Here is a 24499-nt window from a genome sequence, read left to right on the forward strand (position 1 = left end):
CCAAGCCTAATTTAAAGGCATGTGACACCAGAAGGCAGTGTCCAGTCAGAATACCCGTCATGAGTCTACAGTCCTCTCTTTTTAATGATAGAAACAACTTTGTTAGTCTAAGGTTGTAAGACTTACACATAATCGTAGGCACTTTAGAGTCCCGCGCTTGAACCCACGCCATTCCTGCTTGGTCGATCATGTGCACCTCTCGCCTTCGCTTTATCTCGCCCAGACTAACTGGGACGTCTACGGAGCAAGCTTCAAGGGATGCGCCCGTTTTAGCTAGTTCGTCCGCTTTTTCATTCCCATCTATTCCCATATGCCCTGGGACCCAATATAGATGTATGATTCTCCCTGTCCCGGGTCTCTACACTTTAACACGCATTTAGATGCTGTGGTATGCGAGATTATTGCCTCTTGCCTCTTGCTTCTTGACTGTCAATATAAAAGTTAACACGGTTGCAGCTTTAGCTACTCTTCCAAGGTTTCTACCGCTTTGGTTACGGCTAATATTTCTGCTTGCAAAACGCTACAGTAATCTGGCCGCCTGTAGCATCTCTTTATTTCCGGATCAGCACAGTATACCGCAGACCCTACTCCTTCCACTACTTTGGAACCATCTGTGTACACATGTATCGCCTCGTCCGCCATTTGAGCATCCTTGCGCCAACCGTCCACCTCTATTGTGGCCTTACGATCGCCCTCGAAGCACAAATAGGGAATCAGACAGTCTGTTCGTCTTGTGATTGATGACGCTATGCTACTATAGCAGTATGATCGGCGCTCATGCTGCCCCGAGGCATCGAGCCTGGTTGCAGTTGTTAACTTTATGTTCTTTGCTACCAGATCTACAGGTGGAATGTGCAGAATGGCATACAGTGCATTTTCGGGGTTGTTTTCAGGGCTCACGTAATGCTAAGCACTGTTAGTCTGCATACCTCCTCTAATTTTTTGAGGTAGGTTGTTTTTTTGTGGCTTTCCACTAAACAAGAACTCATAGTATAGAATATGGCTTACAATCTCTGTAAAAACCCAATGAGAAATAGAGGGCGATCAGCCCCACGTACACCCCAGCACTCTTTTACATGCATAAAGTGCCGTTGAAGCCTTCTTCCCCCTCTCCTCCACGTTGAACTTCCATGACAGCTTACTATCTAGGATGATTCCTAGATATTTTGTGCAAGGTTTCCCTTGTAGGGTTACCCCCCTAACTTAGGCCTGAGCCTATTTGGGACCTTGTACCTCTTTGTAAACAAGACCATATCCGTCTTCTCCGCGTTGACTTTCGACCCGACATTTGATGCCAAGGTATGAATATCCCGAAGCGCCCGATCCATTAAAAAGCTAATCGTTGGAAGGCACTTTCCACATATGAAAATTGCAACGTCATCTGCGTAAGCCGTAAGTTTTACGGGTACCTCATCGAATCGCCTGAGCAGCTGGTTGATGACCAGCAAACACCGCAGATGTGATAGCACCTCTTCCTGCGACGTTCCCCTGCCCACTGATTTCGTGGCCTCGTACAATCCCCATTGTTATGTAAACTTCCTGCAATTTAACAGGCAGCCGATCCATCTCGTTAAGGCTGGATGTACCTTAACGTAATTAAAACCATCCATAATCGCCCATTTAGAAACATTATTGAAAGCCCCGGCAATGTCTAAGAAGACTCCTAGAGCATATTCCTTATATTCCAAGGCTTTATCTATGCTTATTACCACCCTATGCAATGCGGTGTCTACCGACTTGCCTTTGCTGTACGCATGTTGTGTTTTGGAGAGCAGCTTTTCATCCACGTTGTACTTTATGTACACATCTATCAGCCTCTCAAAAGTTTTGTCCAGAAATTATGTTAAGCTATTGGGGCTATAGTCTTTGGGATAAACTTGACCGATCTTCCCCGGTAGGAAAGCTATACGAGCAGTTCTCCAAGAGTGTGGTACATGATTCAGTCTTATGCACCCGTCGAATATTATTTTAAGCGATTCCACGACCGCTCTACTTGAAACTTGTAGCATGGCCGGGAATATCCCATCTGGGCCCGGCGATTTAAACTTAGAAAACGTCTTCACTGCCCATTCCATCTTGGTATCGGTCACCAAACCCGGCACTACCCACTCCGTGATCGAAGTGTGAGTGCTATTTGCTTGCTCTTCTGACCATCTCCCGATGGAAAATGTGTACCGAGAAGCACCTCAAGGGATTCCTCACTATAACGTGACCCTTCCCCGTTGTCTTTCTTTATTAGTCGCTGGACTATGTTTCCCCTTGCTAAGACTTTTCTCAACCGTGCTGTTTCGCTGGAGCACTCTATGTCCGTACAGTAACTTTTCCATGAGGTTCTTTTCGCCATGGAAATTTCACGCTTGTAGATCCTCAGTAGATCCCTGTACTCGTCCCGACCCGCTCCGCTTTCCGCGGTCTTTGCTAACTTAAACATTTCTTTTACCTGTCTTCTTAGAAGACTCAGCTCATTGCTCCACCATGGCGGCTTTGCTTTTTCTCTGAATCTTAGAGGGCAAGCTTTGTTATACGCAGTCATAAGCGTCCTTGTTAGGAATTCATTACACTCCTCCAGTTCCTCCACATTGGCAGCTTCTTTGGGTTGTCCCAGTTTTGTTTCTACCTGTTTCTGGAATTAAGTCCAGTTCGTTGACCTGGTGTTTCTAAAGGTTCCTCCCTTCTCTACCCTCTTCAGGGCGATGCTGAAGCTGATATACGCGTGGTCGGAGAAGGATGGTCTATCAAGAACCATCCAATCATACCTTGATATATCACGTTCGGAGCTCAATGCAATACCCAAAACATTGCTGGATGTTGGACCAATTTATGTAGGGACATTTCCCCTGTTAGCTATCTGCAAATTGGTTTGCAGGATGTAACAAAATAGAGATTCGCCTCTCTCATTCGTATCTGCTCCTCCCCACGCATTGTGGTGCGCATTTGCATCCGCGCCTATGACCAACCGCCCTTTGCGCCCTTCGTCCTCTGCTAGCCTCTTGCACTCCATTAGTGGAACCTCCGCTGCATGGGCCATGTAGCAGGATGCCAAGATAAAATCCTGCTTATTCCTTTGCTCAACGGCCACCACTACGAGGTCCTCAGTAGTGTAAATAGGCAGCATATATGAAAGCAGCTGTTTCCTCACCATTACTACAGTTCGCACCCGTCCTTCCGTTTGCGCTTAGTAAACGCCAAATCCGCGCACGCTAAGTCCAGAAACCTTTCTTCCCGATGAGAGCCACGGCTCCTGGATCAACGCCACGTGAAATGAATCCTCCTCAAGGGTTAGGAGGAGTTCGCTAGACGCCACTTTACTGTGTTGGAGGTTTATCTGTAGGACTCGCAGCACCATTGGGCTGTTTGTCCACCTCCAGCACCTTCGTCGTGACGTCGCCGTCCTCCCCTTGCCCTTTTGGTTTAGAGTATTCGAGGCTCCCTTCAGCCTCTCGTAACTATTGTGCCGGGTGTTACTCTGTGCGACTCGCAGCACCATTTGGCTTTTCGTCCTCTTCTAACACCTTCGTGGTGACATCGGCTACCTCCACCTGTCTTTTTTCCCTTAGGCTTTTGAGGTCCTTTTCGACTTCGCCCACTTCTAGCGTGTCAGGATTTTTATCATCGGGACTTCTTTTCTTGAGTCGCATACAAATTTTGCCTATACCAAAGGACATTTTTCCAAGCTGCGTGTACAATATATCCTCCGCCTGCTTGTTTATTTGCAAGATGTAGAACTGACCTTCCTCCGTAGACCGAGATACAGTAATTAATTACCTTCCAATCCTGTGTCGGTATTTTCGGATTCTGATTCTGCAGAAGTCGCAGTGTATCCTCCGACTTCATCACGCATGGTATCCTTACCTTAACTTTTGGTACCGTGGGGATTTGAGCTTTATCCGTCACCTTAAACCGCGCGTTCCACTTCTTCCAGCCACCGAAAGCTCGTGATGTTGTCGCACGCTATCATCTTCTCACCATTATACCACGCCCCCGAATCAAAGCTTGGAAGGGGCTTTCTTGGTTGTTCCCGCTTCATCTTAAGCACTAAGCTAATAAGCTCGCTTTCTACAGATCTCCACCTTTCAGTCATCTGTCCGAGAGGACTACTGCGATCAACCAGCGCCACAGTCAGTGATTGCTTTGCCACATCACTCATCTTCTCTGGAAAAGCCGGAGTCTTATTGTTATCTCCCTTTGTCACCTCCGAGAAAGCCGGAGTCTTAACCTGATTCTAGTTAATTTAGATGAAGGGTTTTTCATTGAGAATAAATACGTTAAAGATCGATGAATTTTCTGCCATAAATATATGGTCTAAAATATATAATTGCCCAATGTATGGCCGCCAATTTTTTTTCGATCGTGGCTTTATTTATTTCGCCTTTTGTAAATGATCTTGAGGCGTAGGCAATGGGTAATTGTTTGCCTTCATATTCTTGGCTTAGCACAGCACCGCAAACATAGCCACTTGCGTCGGTTGTATTAAAGAACTCTCTATCAAAATTGGGATATTGTAGGATATTTGGACTAATAAATGCATTTTTTTAGGTAGTTAAAAGATTTCTCGCAGTCGTCTGCCCAATTGAAAATTATATTTTTCTTACTAAGTCTTGTTAGAATCCTGGCGTATTCCGCGAAATTTGGTATGAATCTTCTATAATAATTACAAAATGCTTTGCTTCATCGGCATTTTTGGAGTTGAGTAATTTTGAACAATTTTTAATTTATTTGGGTCTGGTAAAATTCCAGTACTTGCGCATTTATGTCCCAGATAAGTAACTTCTTGACTGAAAAATAGACATTTGTCGGGATGTAATTTTAAATTATATTTTCTGTATGTGGAGAATACATCCCGTAAATTTTTAATCATATGTTTTTCGGAGCATCCTAATACGACTAAATCGTCCATGTATAAGAATGCTTGTGACGGTTTTAGACCTGCAAATGCCAATGTCATCATCCTCTGGAATGAGTTTGGAGCTACTTTGAGGCCATAAGGTAACCTTTTAAAGCGATAAGTACCGTTATCCGCTGTAAAGGATGTGATATCCCTTGACTCTGGGCTGAGTTCTATTTGGTGAAATCCTGACATTAAGTCTAGGCATGAGAAATATTTCGCTTTTCCAAATTGATCTAGAATATCATCTATTCTAGGCAAAGGGAATTAATTTATCAGCTGTCAATTTTTTATTTGTTTGTCTGAAATCAACAACTAATCTCCACCTTTTTTCTTCTTTGCCCGGAAGGGATTTTTTAGGTACCAATAAAATAGGACTGTTGTACTCTGAGGTTGATGGTTCAACAATATCATCTTGAATTAGTTTATTTATTTGTTTATTTATTTCATTCTTATGTGCTTGGGGTAGTCTATAATTTTTAATATACACAGGAGTGTTATTTTTCAGATGCAACTTTTGTTTGTAAAAGTTGTTGGTCGTTATTGGTTCTGTTTCTAATGAGAATATATCAACGAATTCTGAGCATAATGTGTTGAGTGATTTACTAGCGAATGGCGGAAAATTTTTATTAAATCTTTCTAACTTTTCTTTATTATTAGCTTTACAGTGAGGTGTATTTTCAATTATTACATAATCCTCTAAACTTTCTGTTTTGATGTCATAATCCTCAATGATTGCATGTTTATCTGTTGTATTTATTATTCTTATTAAAGCTTGATTTAAGTTTACTATCCTGTTGGCTACAAAAATGCCATCAGTCAATTCTTGATGAGGTACTAATAGTTCTTTATTTTGACTATTGATATGACCCTGTCTAATTACTTTGGCTCTTGCGGGTATTGTTTGTATAACTATATCTTCTGGGTAATCGCATGGTCGTAGTAATAGGCCGTCCCCATTTTTATTATAATCTAAAATGCAATTATATTTTTCAATGAAGTCGAGTCCCAAAATTCCATCACATGGGATTGGGAAATTGTCTTCTACTATGTGAAATGTGTGTCCTATTAAAAGACTATCATCTGTTAGATCTGCTTTTACTGTTGCAAGTGTGCTTGTTATGCCTCGGCCAATACCTTTTAAATCTGTGATCTATGAGTTATTTATTGTAACATTACTGTCAACTTGATCCTTCTTTATTATTGAGATATCCGCTACTGTATCTATCAGGGACGTTGGAGTTGACTTATTTAGGGTAGTATTGGGAGATATGTAGCTGTTTAGATGCAAGTTGTTGGAGTGGGTTTGCTGGTTTTCCTGTTGGTTTATACTACGGAGATTGCTCGTGCTACTCTGATTGGATGATCTTGACTGACCTCCGAAATTGCGTCTTGGGAAATTATTATTTTGCCTATTACTATTGTTATTATTATATCTGTTAGTATTACCGTAATATCTTCGGTTAGGTTACCTCGATAATTATTATTTTGGTAGCTTCTTCGGAAGTTACCTCGGTAATTACCTTGTGAGCGCGTCAGGCGTAACACGGTATTTGGGTTACCCGTGACTTCATTACAGCTATTCGTAAATTTTGAAATAGCCTCGTTCATAGATGTGAACGTTCCTGCTTGCATTATCAGTTTAACTCTTTCGTTAGCCGAGTTCCTGCACATGGCCTTTACAGCTGATTGTGTGGCATATTTGGTTGCCACATCAGGTGCAAGACCGTTAGATATGTAAGCACCCTCCAACGATTTTGTTAACTTTTCGATTTCAGCAGTGTACTGGTTAGCTGTTTTACTGCGCTGTTGGACGTTTAGGAGTTTTGCCGTCAAAACTTCTACAGGTTCACCTTTAATTGCTGAACTCAACTATTCCCTTATTGCTAGTATTGAATTTTCAGTGCTCAAAAGGTTTCTAGCTGTTCCCTTGAGCTTAGTTTTTATCATGGAGACTGCTATGGTCTCATGAGTATCCTTAATTTGTTCTAGGATATCTAGTGCGTCTAAGAAGCTATGTAAGTTCTCATGTTTACCATCAAACTCAGGTAGAATTGACGAAGCCGTTTTTAAGAATTCTACTGTGGCTTGTGCCATTTTATCTTTTCTTGTTTGGTAGTATGGTGTCTCTGTTGAAATTTCCTTTTGTTCCTGTTTTTCTTCTTCTTTTTATCTACTTCTGGTTCTTTAACACATAATTGCATACGAAGTATGCAATGTGTAAAAGATTAAAATATGCAAAAAAGAAGGCAATTGGGAAAGACTTCACAACAGGCATGACGTAGCTGAATGCGTTTACAACCATTTCAACTATCGTAGGGGTGCGAGTTCGACTCCCACTCCCGGGAGAAAAGGCTTTGAAGAGATTTACAAGGTATAATCGAAACAGCTGTCGCCTTGTCCGTCCTGATGTCACGTTGTTTAAATTTTTCCCAAATCATTAAATAAATTATAAAATTTAAAAAATTGCTTCAAATAAATGTTTTCATACATTTAAATAAAAGCAATATGGGCAATCCCCGATTATTAAAAATCATACAAACAGACAAAATTGGTTAATTCGTTGTAGTTCTATAAATAGAACGAAAGCAGCAACAAAACCAAAGTTTCTTTGAAAACCGCCGTACCAAGCATAGCTTTAACACATAATTGCATACGAAGTATGCAATGTGTAAAAGATTAAAATATGCAAAAAAGAAGGCAATTGGGAAAGACTTCACAACAGGCATGACGTAGCTGAATGCGTTTACAACCATTTCAACTATCGTAGGGGTGCGAGTTCGACTCCCACTCCCGGGAGAAAAGGCTTTGAAGAGATTTACAAGGTATAATCGAAACAGCTGTCGCCTTGTCCGTCCTGATGTCACGTTGTTTAAATTTTTCCCAAATCATTAAATAAATTATAAAATTTAAAAAATTGCTTCAAATAAATGTTTTCATACATTTAAATAAAAGCAATATGGGCAATCCCCGATTATTAAAAATCATACTTCTGGTTCCTCTTCTAAATCGGAGGCTGCCTCAGCAGGAATGTGCTAAAGTCTATTTCTATTTCCTTTTTAAAAGTCGTTGGTACTATGAATTCTATATCATATCTTGCCAGTGAGGACAATAATTTGGCTCTAATGCTGGCAAAAATTTGATATGCTTGGTCTTTTCGATTGCCGTCTAGTTTACCGTTTAACTGTTGGATTGTTTTTCCTATTCTGTTAAATGCTTCAACTATTATTTTAAGATCCTTTACTTTTGTATTTTTATTAATACATTTGTAAGATTTTTCTCCTATCGTTTTTTCTTCTATGAGTAGTTTAACGATATCTTCCCATTTGCCCATTGGGGATGGCAGTTAAAATTTAGTTAAACCTTATCTAAACCATCGGCGCGGCTGGCATATCGATTTTTTAGGAATTTATTATGGGTTGAGTAGAGTTTCAGAAACAAACTGATGCAACTAACTACGCAGATGATTAGAAGCATGATTTTAATAGTATCTAGTGCCTCAGTATGGTCTACTACTTGGACTGAGTTTACAACGTTCGCCGTTGGTTTTTCTATTTTTGATTCTTGGCCTCCCATCGTAAAAAAATATGAAGACAAAAAAAAAATTTAATCTGTTCTTCCCATAAATTTGACTTCGCACCTATATAACTCTTCACCTGCTGTTGCGCGTGGGTTTCTAACATTCCATATTGTGGGTTCCCCAGGCATCTCAATAAGTTTCCAAAGACTTTTCAACCAAATTTTAATTTCATTTTTAAGGTCTTCAAGTGGGCCTTTTACATAAGTTTTAATTTTCCTTGGTCTTTCCATAATTTTAAATTTTACAAAATTGTATTTCATTTATTTATTTTTTTTTCAACACCCTAATGTTTACATTACTGGATTCGGTTTTTTATTTTTATAATTATTATTCCTTATCCCTTAGCTCAATAATTAGTAACAAAAATAGTTTTTACAGCAGAAATTTAAATTTTTGCTTGTCAATAGGCAGCCGTTAGGTTGCCCGAATATTTTCCTGCTTAAAAATAATTTTTAAATTGTCAAAATTAAGCTAATATACGTATTATACTTATAATTATTAGCTGCTAGTGCTGAACGTTGCACGATTTCCGTGTCATCCCTGCGCAGGGGCCATGCTGATCTTCTCTGTATCGTTCCAATGTATGTTTTGTTGAGGTCTTCCAATTGCCGAAATTTTTACTGTTGGTGCCCGAATTTAACTTTCATTTCTCTTCTTTATTTTTCTTTTACAAGTATTAGGCAGTAAAATCCTTACCAATGAATATGCTGAATAATCAGCCAGTATAATCATAGGCAGGATCGCCATATAAAAGATTAAAATGAAGTAATTAGTTTTGTCAGTTTTTAACATCGAATGCGAATGCTTTTTATTCAAATATTGTCAGCTTATTTATACTAAATTATTCTAAACATATTCTTACATACTTATTTACTTTACATATTTACCTTAAGCATACATACTTACATACCTACATACAACTCATTACAAAATATGTACCTACAAACCTGTGTTGAATTGTGACTTCTGTGGGAAATGCAACGTTTGCAAATTTGCTGGAATGCAAATTTGGTTTGGTTGTGTGTTGTACACACACCTGTATTAAATCGTGTGAATGACTGTGTCAGCAACAACTATCAGATTCCTTTTTATGTGTTGATGAACGTTTAGACTATTTTTGTTACAGGGTAGCATATTAGCTGATTTAAATATTCGGTATTAAATTTTTGGCTGTTTACACTACAGTATTAAATGCAGTGATGAAAAAAATAATCATAATTTGCAAATTACGCAACTAAATAAGATCTTTGAAAATTTATCCAAAATAAATTAATTACCTTAAATTCGAATGCAAATAGTGCAAAAAAACTCCAAAAAAAATTCCAATCGAATTTGAAGACAAAAGAATACAATAAAATTAAAAAAAAATATATATATAACAACAAAATAAATCTAAAAATTAAAAAATTCCAAAATTCCAAACGTTTGTGAAATAAAAAAATATAAAATAAATACAATGAAAAGAGAAACAAGGAATATTCCAAGATTTAATTATAAATAATGTATATATGTGTACTAATTCCAGTTAAACTTAATTTTATAGAAATTTCAGTAAAAAGGTTAAAAAAAAAATTAAAAAATAAATACTATTAAAACTAAGTGTAGCCTAATTATGATTTAGTTTGGAACTTTGCCAAACTTTAAAAAAGTGCGAAAGTGACGAAAATAACTCGATATATTTCTAAATATTAAAGTATGCAAATACCGAAATTAGTTGCAATGGCTATATGTGTTTAAAAATGCATGTGAATGCGAACGTTTTACTTCAATTCAAACAAAAAAAAAAAACTTAAAACGATTATCAATTGACATTTTTTTCTTTTTTTTTTTGTGGGAAATTACGTCCAAAAAAATGAACAGATTATTATTTCCGTTGTTATATCAAAGAAAATAAAACTAATCAAAAATCTAAGAAATCCAAATAAATAACATGAAATAATGAAACATATCGTTAACTTAATGTGAAAATGTGCTAAGTCAATTTTTTTTTGAAAAATTGTTTTTAATGCAGCTTTAAACATGAATTAAAAATACATCGATGACAAAAAAAAAAAAATATTTTCATTTTTACGTGCTGTGGGCAATGATGTGTAAATGTGCTAAGTCGTCCGCTGTTAAAAAAAATGTGCTAAGTAAGTCAACCTGTCAATAATATCAATCTGAATTACTAGTCATTTCTTTGTGCGCGCATGCTTTATTGCTGTTGTATTAACGATAAAGATACTACCCGAAGGCTTTGGGGAGTGTTACCGATGTTGATGGTCCTTTGCTAGATATAGATCCGGTACGTTCCGGTAACAAAGCACTATTAAGATACTAGCCCGGCTATCTCGGGAACGATTTATATGACCACATTAAACCTTCTAGGCCATCCCGCCCTCCCCACCCCCTAGTTCCATGAGGAACATGGGGTCGCCAGAGCCTCATCTGTCAATGAAACAGGATTCGCCACGGTTAGGTGAGGTTAACAATTGGGTTGGAGAAGCTATATATTGCGCTAGCAAACCCCATGAGAGGGTTGCGAACACAACCCCTTGAAATTGTATTCACACAATTGAGACATGCGTTTTGTGTTTGATAAATGCTTTGCTCTGACCATAATCTACTTCAGTTCTTACATGTCGATAACCACATGCTTTCTTACAGACTAGTTAAAAATAGAAAACAATTCAAGCTTAAACTTACATATTTATTAAAATTAATAGTAGTGTTATTTCGATGAATCCATTTGCTAGATATAGAGTCCAAGTTATAAGTTCATTCATAGCATAATTCGTTTTATGAGTTATTTCGTACATAATCTATTATCCCGAAACTTACATATTTATTAAAATTAATAGTAGTGTTATTTCGATGAATCCATTTGCTAGATATAGAGTCCTAGTTATAAGTTCATTCATAGCATAATTCGTTTTATGAGTTATTTCGTACATAATCTATTATGCCGAAGATCACGCAGTGGAATATATGGAATGAACATATAAGATAAATCAGAGTAATTCGTACTAAAGTTTATTACATTATAGGCAAGCATGAGTGAGATACAAGTTCTTCTGTCGTGCAAAGCCTGAAGACCAAACAATTTGTGCCTGCTGGTATACGATGGGAGGCCGTCTGGCCAGTGAAGCATACGTAAAGCAAGTTTTGTAAACATTTTTTGAACTTTCTCAATTTTATAGGAGTTAGATTCATAGAAATGATTCCATATTATTGAGCAATATTCAAGACCTCTTCTGACCAAGGATATATAAAATGCCTTCAACGTGGTAGGGTCCTTGAAGTCACTTGTGTAACGTCTACTGAACCCAACCATTGCAACAAATTTTGAAACAATGAAGTCAATGTGACTAGAAAAAGAGAGTTTGGAGTCAAATATTACACCCAAGTCCCTACTCTTTTGACAACGATTAAGAGATTTAGCATTTAGTTTGTAGATAAAGTATGTGGCAGTTGTCTTTTTGGAATAAGACACAACACAGCATTTGATTAAATTTAAAAATAAATTATTGTCTGCGCACCATCCGGCAAAAGAGTCCAGATCAGAACCGTTAGAAATAGTTTGAAAAATACTTAAATAGTATTTTTTGTGAAATATATAGTTTTAGTGTTGTCTTTCAATCATTAAAGAGGAGGAGTGATGGGGAAACATATTGAGTAAAAAGTGCTAAGTCGGGAGAAAAAATTTGTTTTGAGTGCGGAAATTGTCCATGTATAAGAATGCTTGTGACGGTTTTAGACCTGCAAATACCAATGTCATCATCCTATGGAATGAGTTTGGAGATACTTTGAGGCCATAAGGTAACCTTTTGAAGCGATAAGTACCGTTATCCGCTGTAAAGGATGTGATATCCCTTGACTCTGGGCTGAGTTCTATTTGGTGAAATCCTGACATTAAGTCTAGGCATGAGAAATATTTCGCTCTTCCCAATTGATCTAGAATATCATCTATTCTAGGCAAAGGGAATTAATTTATCAGCTGTCAATTTTTTATTTGTTTGTCTGAAATCAACAACTAATATCCACCTTTTTTCTTCTTTGCCCGGAAGGGATTTTTTAGGTACCAATAAAATAGGACTGTTATACTCTGAGGTTGATGGTTCAACAATATCATCTTGAATTAGTTTATGTATTTGTTTATTTATGTCATTCTTATGTGCTTGGGGTAGTCTATAATTTTTAATATACACAGGAGTGTTATTTTTCAGATGCAACTTTTGTTTGTAAAAGTTGTTAGTCGTTATTGGTTCTGTTTCTAATGAGAATATATCAACGAATTCTGAGCATAATGTGTTGAGTGATTTACTAGCGAATGGCGGAAAATTTGTATTAAATCTTTCTAACTTTTCTTTATTATTAGCTTTACAGTGAGGTGTATTTTCAATTATTACATAATCCTCTAAACTTTCTGTTTTGATGTCATAATCCTCAATGATTGCATGTTTATCTGTTGTATTTATTATTCTTATTAAAGCTTGATTTGAGTTTACTATCCTGTTGGCTACAAAAATGCCATCAGTCAATTCTTGATGAGGTACTAATAGTTCTTTATTTTGACTATTGATATGAACCTGCTAATTACTTCGGCTCTTGCGGGTATTGTTTGTATAACTATATCTTCTGAGTAATCGTATGGTCGTAGGAATAGGCCGTCCCCATTTTTATTATAATCTAAAATGCAGTTATATTTTTCAATGAAGTCGAGTCCCAAAATTCCATCACATGGGATTGGGAAATTGTCTTCTACTATGTGAAATGTGTGTCCTATTAAAATACTATCATCTGTTAGATCTGCTTTTACTGTTCCAAGTGTGCTTTTTATGCCTCGGCCAATACCTTTCAAATCTGTGATCTATGAGTTATTTATTGTGACATTACTGTCAACTTGATCCTTCTTTATTATTGAGATATCCGCTCCTGTATCTATCAGGGACGTTGGAGTTGATTTATTTAGGGTAGTATTGGAAGATATGTAGCTGTTTAGATGCAAGTTGAATGTGCATATTTTATTACGGTTAGAATTTGCTATTGGAATGGGTTTGCTGGTTTTCCTGTTGGTTTATACTACGGAGATTACTCGTGTTACTCTGATTGGATGATCTTGACTGACCTCCAAAATTGCGTCTTGGGAAATTATTATTTTGCCTATTACTATTGTTATTATTATATCTGTTAGTATTACCGTAATATCTTCGGTTTGGTTACCTCGATAATTATTATTTTGGTAGCATCTTCGGAAGTTACCTCGGTAATTACCTTGTGAGCGCGTCAGGCGTAACACTGTATTTGGGTTACCCGTGACTTCATTACAGCTATTCGTAAATTTTGAAATAGCCTCGTTCATAGATGTGAACGTTCCTGCTTGCACTATCAGTTTAACTCTTTCGTTAGCCGAGTTCCTGCACATGACCTTTACAGCTGATTGTGTGGCATATTTGGTTGCCACATCAGGTGCAAGACCGTCAGATATGTAAGCACCCTCCAACGATTTTGTTAACTTTTCGATTTCAGCAGTGTACTGGTTAGCTGTTTTACTGCGCTGTTGGACGTTTAGGAGTTTTGCCGTCAAAACTTCTACAGGTTCACCTTTAATTGCTGAACTCAACTTTTGCCTTATTGCTAGTATTGAATTTTCAGTGCTCAAAAGGTTTCTAGCTGTTCCTTTGAGCTTAGTTTTTATCATGGAGACTGCTATGGTCTCATGAGTATCCTTAATTTGTTCTAGGATATCTAGTGCGTCTAAGAAGCTATGTAAGTTCTCATGTTTACCATCAAACTCAGGTAGAATTGACGAAGCCGTTTTTAAGAATTCTACTGTGGTTTGTGCCATTTTGTCTTTTCTTGTTTGGTAGTATGGTGTCTCTGTTGAAATTTCCTTTTGTTCCTGTTTTTCTTCTTCTTTTTATCTACTTCTGGTTCCTCTTCTAAATCGGAGGCTGCCTCAGCAGGAATGTGCTAAAATCTATTTCTATTTCCTTTTTAAAACTCGTTGGTACTATGAATTCTATATCGCTTCCCAAGGCAGTCGGTTCTATGTACCGGAGCGACTCGGGATTTTTCCCGACCAAGGACTGTCATTTCAGTGTAACCCCATTTAATTTGTCTCGTCCCTCCCACAAATTGTCATCCTCCCAGCAGTTCCTCGCAGCAGGACTGCTCCATATTCTCTTGTTCCGGGAAGGTATCGAACCCAATCCGGGTCCGTCTCCTGACCCCGGTCCTGAGAAATGGTTTTGCTGCATCTGCCGGAAAAGAATCTTTTTAGGACGGTCATACTCTGTTCAGTGTGTCTCGTGTAAGGGATGGTTGCATCGGACAGTTTGTTCTGGGCTTGATCCCAAAACCCGACGTCCACGTAACTTTTATAAATCTTTTGTGGCTCCTTGCTGTTCACGCCCAAGGGCGCCCCGTAGTCTACGTCTAAGCGCCCCCCCATTACCTTCCAGCAGCCCCGCTGCTCAGCAAGCCACAACAAGTACCCGCTGCTGCTCGCGCCTTACGGCGCCAACAACTCAAACAGCTGCTACCACTCATAACTACAATCTTCGTAGTAGAATCGGAAGCAATGCTGAGCAACAGCCCCTGCCCCCGTCTTCTCCCCCCCTCTTTTCCGGCAGCAATCGCGTAGGTCAGGGAAACAGACTCTTAGTCCCTACCTCCGTTTGCACCGTTTGCCAGCACAGAATATATATGTTTGCGACATCCGCCCAATGCAGCTCCTGCCATGGGTGGTGCCACTTTCCTAGATGTTCTGTTCTCCGCGACGGCAACCCCTCGACGGGTTTCATCGCGCCATGTTGCCAGGTCGCAAACCCAAATCATCCGGGTACCCCAATGCTTGCCCAAGGACGCCCAGTCCCAGGGCCACAACAGCAATTGCGTCCTGCCCTTCCTCAAACCAGGCGTAGTCACCCGTCACTTACCCCCAGAGTGGCGACGTCTCCCCTCATGCACTTCAGAATTCTGCAGTTAAACTGTAATGGACTAACTGGGAAGATTACGGAGATAGTCAATTTCATGAAGCGGCACAACATCCGCATTGCTGCGATTCAAGAGACTAAACTCACAGCACGATCTGCATTGCAGACCTGCTCTGGGTATAATGTCCACAGAAAAGATCGCGAGAGCGGAAATGGAGGCGGCCTCGCGTTTATAATACACCACTCTGTGCAATATCACATATTTGATCCTGGCATCGACCGCAGGGACAACGTCTTAGAACGTCAAGGCCTATCTGTCCGGTCACGCGATGCAAACCTAGAAATCATCAACATCTACATCCCCCCTGCCACCTGTTGCCCCGGTGGATACCGCCCTAATATCAGAGCCTTACTCACTGGAAACAATCGCATTATTTTAGGCGACTTTAATGCCCATCATGATCTATGGCATTCAAATTTGCGGGCGGACAGTAGGGGCGAGATGTTGGCGGATCAAATAGAAGAAACGACGTTCTGCACAATAAACGGAGACGCCCCCACACGTATGGTAGGAAGCTGTCACAGTTCGCCAGATATCTCAATCGTGAGCGCAGAACTCGTAAACTGCGTCAACTGGCAGCCGATGGTATCATTGGCATCCGACCACCTGCCTATACTTGTTTCGCTCGAGCGTACCGCCGACTTCATTGTCACCGAAAAACGCACTTTCATAAACTTTAAAAAACGAAAGTGGGAAGAATATAAATCCTTTACAGACAACCTCTTTGCTGCCCTCCCTATCCCGACTGATGCCCACCAAGGGGAGCGTGCCTTCCGCAAGGTCATTGAATCCGCCTCGGCACGGTTCACTCCCGCCGGGAGAATTCCCGAAATCCGGCCCCACTTCCCGGCGGAGGCCGCAAACTTAGCGAGAGAACGTGACCTTATAAGGCAGCTTGATCCAGGCGACCCCCAACACAAGCGGGCGAAATGGGAGGAGCACCTAAGAGGTTGTAACCTCTCTACCGGTGTGGGTAAACTTTGGTCCACCGTAAAGTCCCTATCGAATCCGACTAAGCACAAAGACAAAGTTTCCATCGCCTTTGGCGACAAAGTGCTGTCGGATGCGAAAAAATGCGCGAGCGCTTTCTGCCGACAATATATAATGCATTCTACGGTCGACAAAGTTAGACGGAGGGCCAACAGACACGCACATAAACACAAATTCAGCGCGTCACCAATCACCATCACCGCTAAAGAGGTTGAGGACGCCATTGGTCGCGCTAAACCATCCAAAGCAGTGGGCCCAGACGGCATAGCCATGCCGATGCTTAAAAGCCTAGGGAAAGAGGGTTTCAAATATTTAGCGCAGGTCTTCAACCTGTCTCTTTCCACCTTTGTCATACCCGAGAAATGGAAAATGGCCAAGGTGGTCCCGCTACTAAAGCCTGGTAAACCAGCTAACATAGGAGAGTCGTATCGTCCGATATCTCTCCTATCGCCAGTAGCAAAGACGCTGGAAGCCATTTTGCTCCCTTATTTCTAAGCAAATTTGCAACTAGCCTCCCACCAGCATGGCTTCAGAAAACTCCATAGCACTACCTCCGCGCTAAATGCCATTAGCACCCAGATAAATTGCGGTTTAAATCAAAACCCCCACCATAGAATAGTACTCGTAGCGCTAGACCTATGAAAAGCTTTTGATACGGTCAACCATGGCTCGTTACTGCAAGACCTGGAAGGGTCTACCCTTCCCCCATGTCGTAAAAGGTGGACCGCAAATTATCTGGGTGGTCGGCAGGCATCGGTGCTATTTAGAAACGAAACATCAAAGCCAAGGAGAATTAAACAAGGGGTGCCACAGGGTGGTGTCCTATCCCCACTTTTGTTTAATTTCTACATATCTAAGCTACCTTCACCACCGGAAGGAGTCACAATCGTTTCCTACGCCGATGACTGCGCAGTAATGGCCACAGGCCCAGGCCCACAGATCGATGAGCTATGCAATAAAATAAACGGCTACCTCCCTGATCTCTCCAGTTTTTTCGCCTCGCGAAACCTGGCATTATCACCGACTAAATCTTCCGCGACCTTATTTACAACATGGACGTCCCAAATGTCGACCATTTTGAACATCCACGTCGATGGCTCTACGCTACCGACTGTCCTACACCCCAAAATCTTGGGTGTGACGTTTGATCAGGATCTACATTTTGGTGAGCACGCAGCCGCAATTGTTCCGAGAATTCAGAGCCGTAACAAAATCCTCAAATCCCTTGCTGGCAGTACCTGGGGAAAAGATAAAGAAACGCTCATGACTACATACAAAGCAATTAGCCAGCCGATTACGTGCTACGCGTCACCCATATGGTCGCCAAGCCTAAAAATTACCCACTGGAAGAAGCTACAGGCCTGCCAAAATACTGCTCTCAGAATTGCCACGGGCTGTCTTCTTATGTCCCCAGAACACCATCTACATAATGAGGCGAGAATACTCCCCATCAGGGAAAGAAACGAGATGCTGACCAAACAGTTCCTGTTGAATACCCAGAAACCTGGGCATCCCAACAGACATCTGATTGACGAGCCAGCACCGCCTAGGGGCTTAAGGAGTCATCTCCGTAAGCATTTTGAGGAAATACGGCATCTGAGAACACAGCCGTATGAAGCGAAAAAACACAAGCATGTCCTTGGTGAACTCCACAAACAGGCGTCGGACCTTTATGCCGGGAATTGCCCGGTGAACCCAGTACTCAAAGTAAAGAATCCAAAACTTGCGGAAGAGGAACGCATACTCCCCAGGGAAACGCGTGTCACTCTGGCTCAACTTCGTTCTGGATACTGTAACAGGTTAAACTCTTACCTATCCAGAATCAACCCCAACATACAAAATGTATGCCCCGCTTGCAATGTGTCCCCACATGACACCAACCATCTCTTTAATTGTAATGTGGATCCAACGCCTCTAACACCCCTTTCCCTATGGTCCACCCCTGTTGAAACAGCAAGTTTCCTTGGACTCCCGTTAGAGGATATTGATGACAGTTTGTGATCGGTCGCGTCTGTTAGGTGGGGCGAAGCACTGCTACAACAACAACAACAACATGAATTCTATATCATATCTTGCCAGTGAGGACAATAATTTGGCTCTAATGCTGGCAAAAATTTGATATTCTTGGTTTTTTCGATTGCCGTCTAGTTTACCGTTTAACTGTTGGATTGTTTTTCCTATTCTGTTAAATGCTTCAACTATTATTTTAAGATCGTTTACTTTTGTATTTTTATTAATACATTTGTAAGATTTTTCTCCTATCGTTTTTTCTTCTATGAGTAGTTTAACGATATCTTCCCATTTGCCCATTGGGGATGGCAGTTAAAATTAATTAAACCTTATCTAAACCGTCGGCGCGGCTGGCATATCGCTTTTTTAGGAATTTATTATGGGTTGAGTAGAGTTTCAGAAACAAACTGATGCAACTAACTACGCAGATGATTAGAAGCATGATTTTAATAGTATCTAGTGCCTCAGTATGGTCTACTACTTGGACTGAGTTTACAACGTTCGCCGTTGGTTTTTCTATTTTTGATTCTTGGCCTCCCATCGTAAAAAAATATGAAGACAAAAAAAAATTTTGTTTGTTTTTTTTTATTTTAATAAAATTTTTTTTTCAATATTATAATCTGTTCTTCCCATAAATTTGACTTCGCACCTATATACCTCTTCACCTGCTGTTGCGTGTGGGTTTCTAACATTCCATATTGTGGGTTCCCCAGGCATCTCAATAAGTTTCCAACGACTTTTCAACCAAATTAGAGTTTTTTCCTCACCTACAATTTTAATTTCATTTTTAAGGTCTTCAAGTGGGCCTTTTACATAAGTTTTAATTTTCCTTGGTCTTTCCATAATTTTAAATTTTACAAAATTTTATTTTATTTATTTATTTTTTTTTTCAACACCCTAATGTTTACATTGCTGGATTCGGTTTTTTATTTTTACAGTTATTATTCCTAATCCCTTAGCTCAATAATTAGTAACAAAAAAAGTTTTTACAACAGAAATTTAAATTTTTGCTTGTATTGACAGATAACACTAAAACTATATATTTCACAAAAAATACTATTTAAGTATTTGTCAAACTATTTCTAGCGGTTCTGATCTGGACTCTTTTGCCGGATAGTGCGCAGACAATAATTTATTTTTAAATTCAAACAAATGTTGTGTTGTGTCTTATTCCAAAAAGACAACTGCCACATACTTTATCTAAAAACTAAATCCCAAATCTCTTAACCGTTGTCAAGAGAGTAAGGACTTGGGGGTAATTTTTGACTTCAAACTCTCTTTTTCTAGTCACATTGGCTTCATTGTTCCAAAATTTGTTGCGATGGTTGGGTTCAGTAGACGTAACACAAGTGACTTTAAGGTCCCTATGACGTTGAAGGCAATTTATATATCCTTGGTCAGAAGAGGTCTTGAATATTACTCAATAATATGGAATCATTTCTATGAATCTAACTCCTATAAAATTGAGAAAGTTCAAAAAATGTTTCCAAAACTTGCTTTACGTATGCTTCACTGGCCAGACGGCCTCCCATCGTATACCTGCAGGCACAAATTGCTTGGTCTTCAGGCTTTGCACGACAGAAGAACTTGTATCTCCCTCATGCTTGCCTATAATGTAATAAACTTTAGTACGAATTACTCTGATTTATCTAATTTGTTCATTCCATATATTCCAATGCGTGATCTTCGGCATAATAGATTATGTACGAAATAACTCATAAAACGAATTATGCTATGAATGAACTTATAACTAGGACTCTACATCTAGCAAATCGATTGAACAAAATAATACTACTATTAATTTTAATAAATATGTAAGTTGAAGCGTGAATTGTTGTCTATTTTTAACTAGTCTGTAAGAAAGCATGTAGTTATCGACATGTAAGAATTGAAGAAGATTATAGTCAGAGCAAAGCATTTATGAAACACCAAAGGCATGTCTCAATTGGGTGAATACAATTTCAAGAGGCCTAGAAGGTTTAATGTGGTCATATAAATCGTTCCCGAGATGGTCGGACTTAAATTTCCCCCAGTGTCGAATGCGGCCCAACAGTGTTCGATTCCTCAGTCCGAATCTGGTAGCCACGTTCTCCCGTTACCCATTACACCCCTTGCCACTATTGTGTCGACTCACTGCAAACCTCACATGCACGCAAAGCTGGTCTGCGCTCACGGTAGCTTGAGCAGTGGCCAACTAAGCAAAAACAAAACTCTCAAAATAATCCCCCTTTAGTACCAGCCAGGCGTTAGAATTCCACTTGCAAAAATTTTGAAGTTTTGGCAAGGTACTCCCAATGTCAGACAGATACACCCCTTGTCGTTATAGCAGCACTAACAGTTTTCACTGCTCCAAACTGCGTTGCTACTATAATCCTAACAAGTCAAAAAACTAAAAGATAGGAAAGGAAGCATTAGATAGATAGCAAATGACTTAGAGGTAGAGATGAAAGAAGGTATTAAAGAAGACGAAAAGTAAAAAAAGAACGAGAAACGGAAAATCATGCTAAGAGAAATGCAAGGATTTGGGCTATTCTTTGGGAGCCATTGTTACGGTACTGCCTGTTTTCGTGGTAAGGAACGGTGGCAGGCAGGCATGCTTTCGAGATAGACAAGGAGATAGGAAAGAGGAGGCCCGTCCAGGTCAGGTGGAGTCTGCCCTCCCTCTTCTACATAAAGAATGTAATTTTGGGTCTGTCAAGAGATATTTGCAAAAGAATTTGTGAAATTTTACATCTGGTTGTTGTAATTTTGATGATTTTATGGTACCCACAAACAAAATTTGTGAACATAAGTGTTTTGCGCGGATACAGTTTTGGTCTCCTAACCGGTGTTGGACCCACCCAAGGTTATTTTTTATAAGCGCAGCCAAATGTCGCCAATGCAGAAATGTGTTCTGCGCAAAAATACTATGATCCCACCCTCCGTTTCGGAGCACTCGGGGTCATTTTTCGGTTTTTCGTTAATATCTTGGGAACGATCTAAAAATTTTTTTCCGCCTACGGGTTATTGTTGTCGAGGTCAATACGAGTCTTTTGACACCTCTCTCGGTATTTTTGGACGCGTATTACCAGTGTCATGATGTCGTATAGAATTACCATATATTTTTGCGTTCTTACATTAATATTATGATATTTTATCCAAAACCGAATTTTTAATTGGTGGAAATAACTTTTTTTGGAGGAAAGAAATATCAACGGTCAACCGCATTCCAGAAATTTCAATTCAAGAATTGTATTGTGGTTTCCCGCAAAAAGAAGCATCAGGCCACGATCCTCTTCTGGAGTGAGGAGAAGAAAAACCCGACTTATCGCCAAGGTGTACGGAAGAGATACATATCTACAATAACAATTTGGTGTGATATATATCTGAGGAGATTAAGGTCTAGCTTTCTATCCAATTCGAAGGCTACGTATCGCGTATTCGTTTTTCTACGAACTGGCTCACTTAAATACATGTTTTGTGCCGACCCAGAAATTTATCTGCTAAGGCGGACGAACTTTTGGTGCCAAGGTAATGCCGAGGGACAATCAATACCAGTTATACAAATTTTCTTAAATATTTTTGATGGATAGGCTAACACACTAGCTCTATTCCACGGCGGCACACTTTGACCGTTCAGCCGGTAAATTCAGCCTCCACGAACTATCATACTCCAACTGGACGATGAAGTAGAGCTAAGCTGCGAAGAGCTGCAGCGTTTTTGCTGACGTGGGCAAGTTATGCGAAGATCTCTACTGGGTTCGGAGAAGCAGGTGGGGGAAGACTTTGATCTCTCTTGGTGCCCCCTGTTGGCGTCAGTTATCGCGAAACAGGGTTAGCTGGAGTGACTTGTTACGCAACGACCAGCATTTCCTAAACGGTTAAGCGCCAATTAAAAAATGTATCTTCCAACCGCGAGGAAAAGGACCAAAACAAACCAAAGAATACCTCCAAGATCATTTTTCCCGCAGTAGCGAGGACACTTGAGACTTCTGATCTCTTATAAAGTGAAGTTTCAACATATTTACGTGTTAATGACGTATCAACCAAGTCAAGAAGGATGAATGAAAAATCAATAAGGGTGGTCTCCAACATGCGCTTCTTAATTAGAAGAGGTTAAGAAGTAAAGCCTTTTCTTTTATCCCTTTGCAAAAATAGGACGTGTTGAGGCATCCATTCTATTGGTAACTAATTTTTTTTGCCATATACATATAAACCGATTTCAAAACTTTTCGAAATATTTTTTCACTTATTTCATAAGCATTTTATATTTTTGGCATTCAAAAAAGTGAAAAATGTCAAACCAGCAATTTTTTTTGTGTTTACTTTGGTTTGGAATTTCCACAAAGTTTAAGAGAGTGATTTTAAATTTTGTTTAACCCATTAAGGCCGCCGGGAAGAGTAAATGGTTTTACCTCGTAATATTTATACCATGCTTAAAATAGCTCAAAAGTATTTTGCTGAGGGTTTCTCCCAATCCAACCTAATTCTTCCCCCTTTCCAAGCAGATGCAAAAAAAATAGCGAATAAAAACGAAAGAATATACATAAGCACGCAAAAAAAAACTGCGTGTACTAAATAGGTAAACGTGGTGTATTATTGTCTTGCACTTATCACTTTAACCGTCGATGAGGCGCCGCATCTCGGCGAGCCGTGCTGAAAAGTTACAATAAAATACCTACGTATTTACCTAACGATTGATAAGGACAGATAGTAACGTGATCTGCCTTCCAATGCCTAACAAGATGCATTATAGAGAGGAGCTACGCGGTCATGGGCTAAAACGCCGGAGCCCAATTAATACGGGGTAAAAAAAAAACACCTATTTAACTTGGTTCCGGAACCATTTAAATAATAATTGTAAGTGATTAACTAAGTAAACAGTAGTGAAGTAGATCGTGATAAAAAAAAAATTATAAATATTTGCCCCGTGGAATGAGTCTTATGGCATAAACAAGTGTTTAACAAAATACATACATATATGTATATATATAGATATGTATTAAGCTGGATTGATTTGCATGGACGAAAGTTAACCCATATCGCGCCATCGATTTTTCGATAGGTTTTGAACTCAGGAAAAAAAGTTCCACTAAGCATACCCAAAAAAATAATTTTCGAGCCTGCAAAACTTGAGTTTTTTTACTTTTTTTCTTTAATTTTTAAGGTTTTTTCCATGACCTACTTAAAAAATTTTCATTTGATTCTAAAATTTTCGTGTATACCCTGCCCGACTCAAAATTGTCCGCTAAAAACTTTGGCGATAACAGTTTTTTGAAAAAAAAATATTTTTTGGGTTTTGATGAGTGTTTTGGTGAAAAAATTTATTTTTTCGCCATTTTTTTTTAAGGGTTTCTTCAGAAACATGCAAAAGTGTTGCCGATGAAAAGGAATTTGTCTCATAATTCCTATCCCACTTAAAATTATGCGATAAAAACGTTGGCATTAACAGTTTTAAAAAAAATATTTTTTTTGGTTTTTGGGACTTGTTTGGCTGGCGCAAATCCTTGGGCTGAACCCTCCCAGAGGGTGCCGGCTGGTAATATGCACAACAGTTTCCCCTTCCAGGGGAGTGCTAGCTAAGTTTAGGAATCATCTCCATTTGTGCCCCAGCTCCTTAATAGCTTAGGCATATGGAAATGGTTTTTAAACGTGGCCTCAAGGTGGGAACTGGACCACGCCCAGTTGAAAATGTGGTCCACCCCTAATCCAGGGTGTTATGCGATTCCGTGCCCATTGGATGTTTTGCAGTCAGGGGCATCCGACTGTATTCTTACGGAGCCTCCCGGATACCGGTCCACCTCCGGCAGTAACGGCGACTTGCTGCGGTATGGGGCTCTACCGCAGTCGACCGCATTGTTTCCCCTATCCCTTTAACTTCAGGCTGCCGAACGGTCTCACCTTAGTAGGCAGCTAAAGAACAAGATTTGTAATGAGTAACAAAAACCTGGCCTCGGATCCCTGCACGGGTAAAGATGCCGCCCTTGGACTAGGCATTAAAAAAGCCCACAATTCGTCGGGAACCGCACTGACGGCGCCGACCAGGCCTTCACGGCAACAAAAAAATCTTCGGCCAC

At 39.7% G+C, this 24499-nt stretch overlaps 1 pseudogene; it reads right to left on the reverse strand.

Annotated features, from left to right (window-relative positions):
• Positions 1-8969: 8969 nt before the first annotated feature.
• LOC137238971 (U6 spliceosomal RNA) lies at positions 8970-9070 on the reverse strand (annotated as a pseudogene).
• Between the last annotated feature and the right edge of the window lie 15429 nt (positions 9071-24499).

The sequence above is a fragment of the Eurosta solidaginis genome, chromosome 1 (genome assembly GCF_040869045.1).
Source record: "Eurosta solidaginis isolate ZX-2024a chromosome 1, ASM4086904v1, whole genome shotgun sequence".
Lineage (NCBI taxonomy): Eukaryota > Metazoa > Arthropoda > Insecta > Diptera > Tephritidae > Eurosta > Eurosta solidaginis.